The following is a 13,114-nucleotide window of genomic DNA, read 5'->3' as shown; positions in this document are numbered from 1 at the left end:
TAGTACAACACATCAAAATTTTTGGACAAGGCAAAAGCAGTCATAAGGCAAAAGCAGTCATAAGGCAAAAGCAGTAATTAAAGGCCTATTTCAAAAAATAAGAATGAACCCAAATAAACAATCTAATGCTTCATCTTAGAAAGCTAGAAAAGGAAGAACAAATGAAGCCTAAAGTCAGCAGAAGGAAATAAATAATCAAAATTAAAGCAGAAATAAATAAAATTGAAAACAAAACAAAACAAAAACTAAATACATCAAAGAGCTGTTTCCTTGAGAAGGTTAATAAAATTGACAAATCCCAGCTAAATTCACTAAAGAAAAAAAAAAGGACACAAATTAAAATATATATATATATATATATATATATATATATATATATATATATCTGGGATAAAAGAGGGGAAAATAATGACAAACACCACAGAAATACAAAGACTCGTACAAGAATACTATGAAAAAGTTATAACACCAAATTTAATAACCTAGAAGAAATGGACCTGTACTTAGAAAGATAACACCTTCCTAAACTGAATCGAGAAGAACTGGAGAATCTAAATAGACTGATCAGCAGTATGGAAATTGAAACAATCATCAAAAACCTACCAAAAAGTAAAAGTCCAGGACAGATGGCTTCATCAGTGAATTCTACCAATCATTCAAAAAAGATTTAATACCTATTCTCCTCAAACTCTTCCAAAAAATCGAAGAGGAGGCCATACTTCCCAACTCATTTTATGAGGCCAGTATTACTCTGATACCAAAATCTGGTAAAGATAACATAATACAAGAAAACTACAGACCAATATCTCTTGTGAAAACAGATGCAAAAATCCTAAATAAGATACTAGCAAACCAAATACAGCAGCATATTAAATAGATTATATACCATGATCAAGTGGGCTTCATCCCAGAGGCACAGGAATGCTTCAACACATGCAAATCACTTAACATGATACACCACATAAACAAATTAAAAAATAAGAATCATATGATCATATTAATAAATGCAGAAAAAGCCTTCGACAAGGTATAGCTTTTGTTTATGATCAAAACACTTAACAAAATTGGTATAGAAGAAAAGTACCTTAACATAATAAAGGCCATCTCTGGCAAACTCTCAGCCAACATTATACTTAATGGTGAAAAACTAGAAACTTTCCCTATAAGATCAGGAAAAAGGCAAGGCTGTCCATTATTACCATTGTTATTCAACATAATATTGGAGGTCCTAGCGAGTGCATTAAGGCACAAGAAGATATAAAAGGCAATCAAATAGGAATCGAAGAATTCAAACTGTCACTGTGTGTGGATGACATGATTCTCTATATAGAAAAACCTAAAGATTCCACAAGAACACTGCTAGAAACAATAAGCAAATGCAGTAAAGTTTCAGGATACAAAATCAACATTTAAAATCCATAGCATTCCTATACTCTAATAATTAAGGGTCAGAAAAAGAAGTGGAAATAATAATTCCTTTTGAAATTGCCACAATAAAAATAACATATCTAGGAATAAATCTAATAAGACATGTGAGGGACCTATATAATGAAAATTATAAGACCCCATTAAAAGAAATTGAAGATGATATAGAGAAATGAAAAGATATTCTGTGTTCTTGGGTTGGAAGAATCAGCATAGTTAAAATGACCATATTACCTAAAGCATTATACAGGTTTAATGCAATCTCTATTAAGATCCCATTGGCAGATTTTAAGAAAATAGAACAAAAGATCCTTAGATTTGTATAGAAACACAAAATATCCTGAATTGCCAAAACCATCCTGAGAAAAAAGAACGAGGCTAGAGGCATCACTCTGCCTGACTTTAAATTATACTACAAAGCGCCAGTAATGAAAATAGTATGGTATTGGGAGCAAAACAGACACATGGACCAGTGGAACAGAATTGAGAGTCCAGAAGTAAACACATATTTATATGGGCAAGTAATTTTTCACAAAAATCCAAAAACATACATTGGAGAAAGGAAAGCATCTTCAATAAATGGTGGTGGTAAAACTGGAAAGCCATCTGCAAAAGAATAAAACTAGACTGGTGTCTATCACCACACACCAAAATTAACTCAAAACAGATTAAGGACCTGAATATAAAACCTGAAACAATAAAATGCATAAAAGAAAACACAGGAGGCTAAATAACATCCTACTAAACAATGAATGGTTCTCTACAAGATCAAGGAAGAATTCAAAAGATACCTAGAGACAAATAAGAATGAAAACACAACTATTCAAAATCTATGTGACACAGCAAAAGCAGTCCTAAGGGGGAATTCATAGCAATTCCAGCTTACCTCAGGAAGCAAAAAAAAGCTCAAATTAACAATCTAACTTTACACTTAAAAGAACTAGAAAAAGAATATAAAACAAAGCCTCAAGTGAGCAGAAAGGAGAAAATAATAAAGATCAGAGAAGAAATAAATGAAATAAAAGTGTAGACAAATAATTGTAACATTTATATAGAACCATAAAAGATCTTAAATAGTCATGGTAATCTTGAGAAGGAACAAAGTTGGAGATATCACACTACCTGATATCAGATTGTACTATAAGATTACAGTAATCAAAACAGCATAATACTGGCAGAAAAAAAAATGATATATTGATCAATGACATAGAATAGAGAGCCCAGAAATAAACCCACAGCTATAAGCTCACTTAATATATGACAAAGGAGATAAGAATATATAATGGGGTAAAGAAAGTCTCTTCAATAAACGATGTTGGTAAAATTGAACAGATACATGCAAAATACAAAAACAAAACTGGACCACTTTCTAATACCATAGGCAAGAGTAGACTCAAAATAGATTGGACTTAAATGTAAGACCTCAAACCATAAAACTTCTGAAAGAAAGCATAGGCAGTAAACTCTCTGATATTGCTAACAGGAATTTCTTTTCAGATATATATTCTCAGGCAAGGGAAACAAAAGAAAAAATAGACAAATGGGACTATATCAAACTAAAAAGTTTTCATACAGCGAAGGAAACCATCAACAAAACAAAAAGACAACTGATTGAATGGGAGAAGATATTTGTTTATGATACATCTGATAAGGGGTTAATATACAAAATACATACAGAACTTATAAAATCCAACAACAGAAACAAACAATCCAATTAAAAAATGAGCAGAATACCTGAATAGATATTCCTCCAAAGAGGAAATGGTCAATAGACTCATGAAAAGATGCTCAACATCACTAATCATCAGAGAAATGCAAATTAAAACCACAATGAGATATCATCTCACGACAGTCTTAATAGTTATCATCAATAAATCAAAGAACATATTAATAAGGATGTAGAGAAAAGGGAACTCTCAGATACCTTTTTGGGATTGCAAAATTGGTATGGCCACTATGTAGTAACAAATTTTTAATCACATCAGAGATGATAAAGAAACTGTGGAAAGAAATTTGAAATTGAAGGTATTTACCCATCATCCAATGCTTTCCATTTTTCTTTACTTTCTTTATGACCTGAAATTGCTCAGTGAAATGCATGTCGATTTGAAAACACACACACACACACACACACACACACACACACACCAATTATGAACTCTGGATTTACAAGTATTGAAAGCATTAACTATGAATTTAAGAGATTTTTCAGTTGTTATTATTTGCTAAGTAGAGTTGGGGATTTGTTCTTTCTTTCCAAGCATTTTATATAAATAGTTTTATTAATGAAAAGAGGCTTGAGAAAGATTTAACTTTGAAAAAGAGATTATGATTAAAATTCTTAGAATTGCGGCCCATGGGGACAAATATTATTATGGACTAGGTCATTTATAAAAATAAGTTTTAAAATTCAACTCTACTAATTAAGTTACTAAGTTCATGCACAGAGTTGACTTAATAATTCCATATACACATATCTGCAGTAGAATGAACAGCTTCCTTAACACCTGAGGTATGAGTCATTTTGTCCAAAGCAAGCCAGGCTAGTGAGCTATACTACAGAATAATGCAATTTTAAGGGGGGGGGGAATAGTTCTGGCATAATTTTAAAAGTGCACTTTATCTATTAAAGTGGACATCTGTCAACTAATGCTTTTTAAGCATTTTTTAAAATAAAAAATATGAGTTTTTTGTTGCCCAATCTCTTGAATTAAGATAAATTTAAAGTACAGATTAAATATTAATTTATTTCTAAAGTCATTCCTGTGTATTATTTTAGGCACTTAGGTGGCACTTAAATTCTTTGAGTCAATTGGAATTCATTTTTTTTCTGTCATTATTTCAGCATAAAAAGCTACTTTAATTTGTAGATATATGATTTACAGTTAAAATATTTAAAATATATTTTTCATCTGCTTTTTTGTTGCCATCTTTTTCCTCTGACTTATGTCTTCTGCCTCAGCATTTCAGTACATATGACATTGTTTCCTACTTGATTTCTACTCTGAGTTTCTATTTCATTAAATTCCAATTGTTCCACAATCTTTGAGCTTTTATTAGTTTCCCTCTCCAAAGACCGGAGCCTTGTTGCTAAATCTCAGGAAAAAACTGAGTTTGGCCACTTTTATTTTTTGTAATGCCTACAGCAGCTGGTATATTCCTAGGTGGTCTCCCTTCCAGGTACTAACCAAGTCTGGCCCTGCTTATCTTCTGAGATCAGATGTGATCAAGTGTTCAGAGTGGTATGGCCATAGACAAGTTTGTCCACTTTTAAATTGACCTCCTTATTTTTATTAAAACCCAGAGGGAATTTTTAAGTTTTGTATGCCATTTGGGTTTTCTATATGCTTTCTTTTTACCCAAATCATGACTAGAAATTGGTTTATCCTTTAGTTAATTTGCTTCACACACCCAAATTCACACTTTAGATGAGCAAGTTGGATCCTCCATTGCCCATTTTACTCTAAAGCATCTCTGCTCTGCTCTGTTCACCAAATCTCATGAAACATTCTGAAACACAACTATTACCAAATGATCTTTGCCTTCAAATCTATTTTATTTTATTTTGGTATTTAAAGTAGCACATTTGTTAATATCAATTTATGTATTTAACTCATTACTTAGAACAAAAAGAAACTGGTATGCAAGGAAAAATTAAAAGGAAACAACACAGGTGTAACATCTATGTCAATGTTATCTATAAATATATTTTCACATCTGAGAAATTTGTTTCATGGAATATAGTGGGATTTGCTCACTTTCTACTCTTTGCTCTAAATATTGGCTATGAGAGACAAGCATTCACTAACTCATTCTTCATTGAAGCACTATTACCTCAAATATAAGAATTCTAATTGTTAGAAAATGACATCACTTGAGAGATATTAAGATTGTATAATGTATTATATGTAGAAACTAGATATCTTTAAATTACTAAATATCTAATCATCTGTATGTTATTTATTTCACTCCTAACGGCTGAGAAGATGTAGTGTCTTCCTGGATCCTTGTTTGTTTTGTTTTGTTTTTACTGGTGTGGCATATGTGTGGCACTCTTGAGCTTTCCCTTCTTTAAAGCCTCACCTCCAATATTTTCAGAGCCCATGGGCTTCTACTGTCTCTGGAACATCTTCATTTATGTGTTTGGCTCATTGAATTTCTCATATAATTATGATACTGGAAGAATGAGAAAGGTGAGAAACTACTTTTTTTACTTTTTGTATAAGCATCATTTTTAATGCTCAGGTTTTTCAGTGTATAATTTTCATTTATTTCTATTTCTTTTATCGTTAGTGTTATTTTTAATTCCCCACTGAGAAGAGAACCATTTTTGGTGTTCAGAACTTTAGAGCCTTTGTTCTTGTCTATCAGTTTAGTTTTTCTGGGTAGAAAAACCAGCTCCTCCCAGGAATATTATCTCTGACCCAAAAGAATCAGTTTGATATTATAGGCTTGTTTCATAAGGCCACTAAACCATGTATCCAATATTTGAAAGCTTCCTATGAATTTTTCATGTGACTAGAATCATTATTCAATGTTTATTGAATATACATCATGTGCTGGACACTAAGAATAATGTATAAATAAATTTTGTCTCTGCCCACATGGACTTATAATGTTATAAATTTACCTGTTGCAAACATTGATATCAAATAATCCATAAATACAGCGTGACTTCATATTTAGCTTGACAGCTCTACAATATTGTCATGTAACCATTGATTTAAATCTTTCCTAGTGAAGCATAGATCTCAGTTACTCTCATCTAGTATTTTACCCTGCTTCTTCCAACAATATCAATTCAGAAAGCCAGTCACTCTGGTTTACCTGTAAATTGGTACTTTTTAAAAATGGCTTTTCCAGGAAAATGTGAAAGGCTCTGATAGTACTAAAAAATTATCAGGGTGAATTTTACTCTGATCTTAAGTTCTTGTGTTACTAGGCAGCTCCAATCATAATATTTAATAAAATAAGTTATGAAAGAAATGAAAGAAATATTGGGTGAGTCCCTAGTTTTATAAATCAAAGACTCATTTCTATGCTTCAAGAACAATTGAATAACCTTAAAATATTTAGTTACATTGATTTTTAAAATTTGTCATGAAAATTAAATAGAGGAGATTGCTAAATATTAGAAAATATTTATTTATTTAAAAAAATATAATTTCTTTAGCGAGATCTCTGATTCAAATTTGAATGTTTATGAGAAACATTAAGAGACTTCTTGTTTTCAATTCCACATGTAAGGAGCTTGGAAATTGCCACTCCATCCTAACAACAAAGTAAAAACTGACTAGAGTGAAAAATCAGAACTCATAAGATCCATAGGAGTGGTGAGGACACAGGCAAACCACTGCGCAAAAGACTGGAGAGACAGACAGTAAAATGCAGAGAATAATAATTGGCCAGTACAAAGGCTCAGGAACAGAGACTACTGTGAGAACTATTGCTGGGGGAGGAAAGCCAGAGGTGTAATAGACTATTTGCTGGAAGTTCACTGTGGACAACCCCGAGAGTTAAAAACTCCAAGGGACCCAGTCATAGGAAGACCCCCACAATTTTGTGAGATTTACTTTCACAGAAGTCAATCAACTTTCTAAAGTAAATATTGGAGAAAAATCCTCTTGTGCATTCCACAAGTGGATAGGGGGAGAAACCATTTAAAAATATTCCAGAGTACTCTGTTCTTCTAAAAGGGCCTTACCTTTGAGGGAACTAGTTACCCAGAGCCTGAATTGCTGAGGTATTATCTGAAGCTAACTGACCGGGGAAGGGGAAACACCTAATTTTAGTATACACTTGCCTTTCACATGGAAGAAGGGAAATACTCAAATTCAGCCCACTCTAACCATCCTGTCCCACCTAAAGAGAGAGAAAAAAATTAAAAACATTTGTGAAATTCATAGTCCAAACATAGCCTCACTAACAGATTGAGACCTAATCATAAGACTACAGAACACCTCCTTTCCTCTCAGACTTAGTGTCATATTACTAAAGGTCTATTTACAGCAATTCCTTTTAGCCTGGTACATTGTTTCTGCCTATTAACAAAAAATTATAAGACATAGCAAAAGGTAAAAAAAAAAATCAAGAGACATTGCAAGATTCAGAACCAGGCATAGCTGTGATTTTGGAATTGTCAGACAAGAAATTAAAAACAATATGATAAATATGCTAAAGGTTTTAATGCATAAAGTAGACAGAATTTGAAAACAGATAGGTAATGTAAGCAGAGAGATGGAAATCCAAAGAAAAAAATGGAAAAAAAATGCATACAGCCTGGATGAGTTCACTGATGAATTCTACCAAACATATAAGGAAAAAATTATACAAATTCACAATCTCTTTTGGAGGATAGAAACAAAGGAAATACATCATAACTTATTTTACAAGGCCAGCATTACCTTAATACCAAAAACAGAAAAATACATTACAAGGACAGAAACTTACAGACCAATAATCCCATAACTCAAGATGAAAAACCCTCTACAAAATATTAACAAATCAAATCCAATAATATACAAAAAATTATACACCACTACCAAATAAGATTTATCCCAGGCATGTGAGGCTGGTTCAACATTTGAAAATTAATTGTTGTAATTTATCATATAAACATTTTCTAACTTGAAGCATCATCTCTAGGTCTTTTTAATCAAGATTGTCAATCATTTGCCAATCAACTATCAATTACCCATCAAATCACTAATAAGTAATTAAAGCAAAGTTACAGGATATAAAGTTAAAATACAAAACTCAATTTATATTCTATATATTAATAGTGAATATAATTTGAAATTAAAAATATAAAACCATTTACATTATCACCCAAAATACAAAATTTGTAGGTATAAATCTAATAAAATATGCATAAAATCTATATGAGGAGAACCATAAAACTGGTAAATAAAATTAAAAGACTGTTTAATGGAGAGATATTCTATGTTCATGGGAAGACTCAATATTGTTAAGATATGAGTTTTATAAAATATTGAAGGAACTATTATAATTTAAGAATAAGAAAACAAAGAATCCAATTAAAAGATGAATGAACAACCTTAACAGTCATTTCACCAAAGGAGCTATGTAGTTATGAAATAAGCATATGAAAAGATTCTCCACACCATATGTCATCAAGAAAATGCAGATTAAACAGCAATGAGGTTTTCCTGCACAACTGTTAGAATGGCCAAATGTGGAACACTGACACCCAGTCATTGGTGAGGATGTGGAGTAATAGGAACTCTCAAAAATTGCCTGTGGGAATGCAATGATTGAGCCACCTAAGAAGACAGCTTGGCAGTTTTTTACAAAACTAAGAATATCCTTAATGTACAATCTAACAATTACACTACTTGGTATTTACCCAACTGAATTAAAACTATTTTTTTCACAAAAACTAGCATATGGGTATTTATAGCAGGTTTATTCATAATTGCCATTTATTCATAACAACCATTTGTTCTTCATAAGGTGAATGGAAAAATGAACTGTGGTATATCTAGAAAATGGACTATTGATCAGCACTAAGAAGAAGCGAATTTTCAATTCATGCAGAGACACAGAGGAACCTTAAATGCATATTGCTAAGTGAAAAAAACAACTAATCTAAAAAAGCTACATACTGTCCAATTTCAATTATTCGACATGCTAGGAAAGGCAGAATTGTAGAGATAATGAAAAATTAGTGGTTGTGAGGTATGGGTGGGGAAGAGATGAGTAAATGAACCACAGAGGATTTTAGTGAAAATACTCTGTATACATGTTATACATTTCTCTAAACCCATAGACTATACAACACCAAGAGTGAACCCTAAGGTAAAATACATGCTCTAGGTGATTACTATTTGTCACTTTTGGTTTATCAGTGATAACAAATGTAGCATGTTGCTGAGTGATGTTGATAATGAGGGAAACTATGCATGTGCTGGGGGCAAGGAATATATGCAAAATCTCTGAATTTTCCTCTCAATTTTGCTGTGAACTTAAAACTTTCTTGAATAAACAACCTATTAAAAATTAAGATATGGGAGTTATATTTGTTTCATTTTTAACATTATCAGTTCATCTCTTACTAAAGAAAATAATCAGTTCTGTTTGATTTCATGCCTCATTTTTTCATTTTACCATTTAATTTGAATTATATTAGTTTAATTTCATCATGTGTTATAGCATTTACATTGTTTGTTCACTATAATATCCTCAATTATTTAATCACAGTTGCATATTCTAATGCATTAAATATTTGCTACCAGTTATTTAACCACATTTTCTCCATTTAATTATAAATGTGGATTTATCTCTTGGTTGCTTGGATGCTACATATATCATCATTTCTTTCATGGCTGATTACTTGCTTATTGTCTTAATGGTTGCATGAACTAGCGAGCAATAATATTCCTGGATATAACTTTATTTCCTCAGAGATTTATAAATATTATTTCATTGCATTATTGATATCATTTTCTTACTAATTTTTGATAGCACATGCTATTTTTTTCTTCTAACTATAAGTTTAGTACACTTCCCTCATCCTGAAAAAGATGATTTAAAAACTTATCAAGAAAAAATATACATTAGGTTATTTTTCTTTGACAAATTTAAGTCTTTTCTAGGGACTTATAAACTCTAAGTGGAAAGTTAATTGTATTTGCAATAAATTTGTATTGAGTCTTTTTTATAATACTGTATTTATTTTGTATACTCACTTTTTAATATGACTTTTTCTCATAAACATACTTTGACTTTTTTAAACATTTGTTTTTTGAATCATTGGCTATTTGTTAAATGTATCATACACTAAACACTTTTCTAGGGGAAAAAAGATGAGTAAAACAAATTCTCAGCTTTGTGTCTCCAGTGAATATTACTACTTTAAAAACTATCATTATATGTCTCTAAAATATATATACGCTAAACAGAGTAATCTATTTTTCTTATACTTTGTATTTATTGAAATGAAAGATTGAAGAAAATTGACATGTGTTGGTTCTGTTAATTACAATGTTAGTCAATCTCTACAGATATCCTCCTAATTAAATATTTAAATTTTACACTTGAAGAAACAAACATTAGAGCCAGAGAATGACTTGATCATTATCTTTTAAGTCATTGAATATGGGAGTTGAATTCTAAAACCCATGTTCTTTTCTTTATCGCATGTATTTTTCTCAGGCGATACAGTTATAAAAAAGGTAATTTTTTGAAAAAAATTAACATTCATGCTATTTTATGCTAAATGCTCTTAACATTTCTCAAAAACAATTTTTATGTTTATTATTAATTTCATAGTCAAATAGTCCCATGATATTGACAGGAGTAGAATTATACCTATTTTATAAATGTGAGCAAAGGAGATTTAAAAATGAACATCAATGGCATCAACTATTGATTTGGGCAATTATAGAAATATAATGTTGTTTAGTATACAAATGAGCATGCTTACTCTTTCCCCTATTACTTTTCTCTGGCTTTATAAACCTTGATATTTATTTAAAAATTTTGTCTAACTATGCACTAGAGAGAAAATCAAGCAGCATGCCAGCTCTACGAAGAGATTACTTTCTGTATTAACTGAGCCACATCAGACAAAGGAAAGGTCCAAGTGCATAGATGGAGAGTATATACTACAACCATGATCTTCCAAATATATGTTGTGCCCTGAAAGAAGAAAATCAGAGTAATCAAATAGAAAGTTTTGAAGAGACCTTGGACATCAATGACACTGTTCCTTTTGCCAGGCAAAATTATATTAAAAGTACTTAATATTGTTTTAAAATAAGTTACTTGTTTTTGGTTGCTTCTCTGTTTTACATCAATCAAAATCTGTTTATTTTTTTTGTTTTTATTTTTATTAATAGCACTTTCTTTTTTACTAATACCTTCTATAATGCATTGTGGTTGTTAATATATATATATATTTTTTTTTTTAATTGCAGAAATGGTTTTATTTTTTTTTCCCATTTATCACCCCCCTATCCTCTGATAACCACTAGTCCATTGTTCATGTCCATGAGTCTCTGTTTGTTTGTCCTGTTCATTAGCATTTGTTTATTTCTTTTCTCAAAGTTATTTTATATTTCGAGTACTGTTTAGAATTGTCAAAATCTCTCGTTCATTGTGTTGTATAATATACCTTGCTCACATCCAATCCTTTGCCCCATTTAAATGTCTATATTCTACAACTAAAGGTTTTTATGATAGATGATTGTACAAAGAAGCTGTGGTACATATGCAATGGAATATTACTCAGCGACACGAAGAGAAGAAATACTGCCATTTGCAACAACATGGATGGACCTTGAGATAATCATGCTAAGCGAAATAAGCCAGACAAAAACCGTTGAAAATCACATGATATCACTTATATGCGGGATCTAAACACGAAAGCAACATATGAACAGGACAAACAAACAGACTCATAGTAATCGACAATAGGCAAGTGGTTACCAGAGGGGAGAGGGACAGCAGAGCAGATTTAGATGGGGTAAAGGGGTCAAATATGTGAGACAGAAAGAAATTAACTATGGGAGGTGAATACCCAATGTAAGTATATATGTGCCTTACTGTTAAAGTGTACAGTTGAAACTTACTAGATTTTGTTAACCAATATCATTAGTTAACAAACTGATGCCCAGATGACATGTAAGTCTGGCTTTTTCTGAAAGTCAGTGCACTTAAAAGTCATTTTTTTATCTGCAGAGGAATCAGAGAAGATCTAATATATATACTTATCAAATAATTCTGTTTTTTAAAGAGCTTCAGTTTTTGCTGACCAGAAGCACTTGACACTAGGGTCAGCAGACAGGACACTTGTCTGTATATCTGAAATAACACTTATGTTATGCCTTACTTTGCATAGCATTGTGCAATATTTCATGAATTAATTAATAAATGAATATCTTCCTTGTTTAGACAATGATAAATAAATAAATAAATAAATAGCCATATTCTGATTGTCCTTATGTTAAAATGATGAATTGGTGATTATATCCTTAAATGTCACATGCACTATGAAGTATGACTGGATTTCAGCTCGTTGTCTTTGATGTATTTTAAATTAATTTTAAGATAACTTTTTAAAATTAGAGCCAAAAGGGGAAATAAAAGAACAATTCTGTGTACCTCTTTTCAGAGGTACAGTTATTCAGGTCATTAATATTTTCCAAACTATGGTCACTAAAAATTTAAATGAGATAACAGAGAGCTTCCTTCTAAAGGAGACATTGGAGCAATTTAGAGCCCACTGTTTTTACATAAAGAATGTCAAAATCTAATTCCTAAAAATGTAAAATCTTGCCAAGCCTTTCAGCTATAACTCTTCAAAGCTAACAGGGAATTCCAGTATGCACTTTTTTCCGCCAATGCTGTGTATATACATAGTGGCTTGAACAGCTCCATGTTGTCTTCCTTCCAAAGGCACATTTTAACAACATACGTGCTGCTAATTTTAGGATTTTGGTGTGGGCATCTAACCACTGACAAACTTGTTGGTTTTATGCTTTGAAAATCATCTAGCTATTCACTGAATTTTGGAACACAGAGAGAGCTTCAAGTAATAAATTCTGAAATCCTAATGCTGCTAGAATTAGAAACTTTTTTATAAACAGAGAAAAATGAAGCCCTGATAGAAAGAGCTATGAACATGAAGAGCATGTTTAAATATAAAAGATTGTATGTATGACTGAAG

At 31.4% G+C, this 13,114-nt stretch overlaps 1 pseudogene; it reads right to left on the bottom strand.

The window, feature by feature from the left end:
• Positions 1-4,562: 4,562 nt before the first annotated feature.
• LOC118609162 lies at positions 4,563-4,681 on the bottom strand (annotated as a pseudogene).
• Between the last annotated feature and the right edge of the window lie 8,433 nt (positions 4,682-13,114).

The sequence above is a fragment of the Rousettus aegyptiacus genome, unplaced genomic scaffold (genome assembly GCF_014176215.1).
Source record: "Rousettus aegyptiacus isolate mRouAeg1 unplaced genomic scaffold, mRouAeg1.p scaffold_m13_p_10, whole genome shotgun sequence".
Classification (NCBI taxonomy): domain Eukaryota; kingdom Metazoa; phylum Chordata; class Mammalia; order Chiroptera; family Pteropodidae; genus Rousettus; species Rousettus aegyptiacus.
This window is presented reverse-complemented; position numbering and strand designations above follow the sequence as displayed.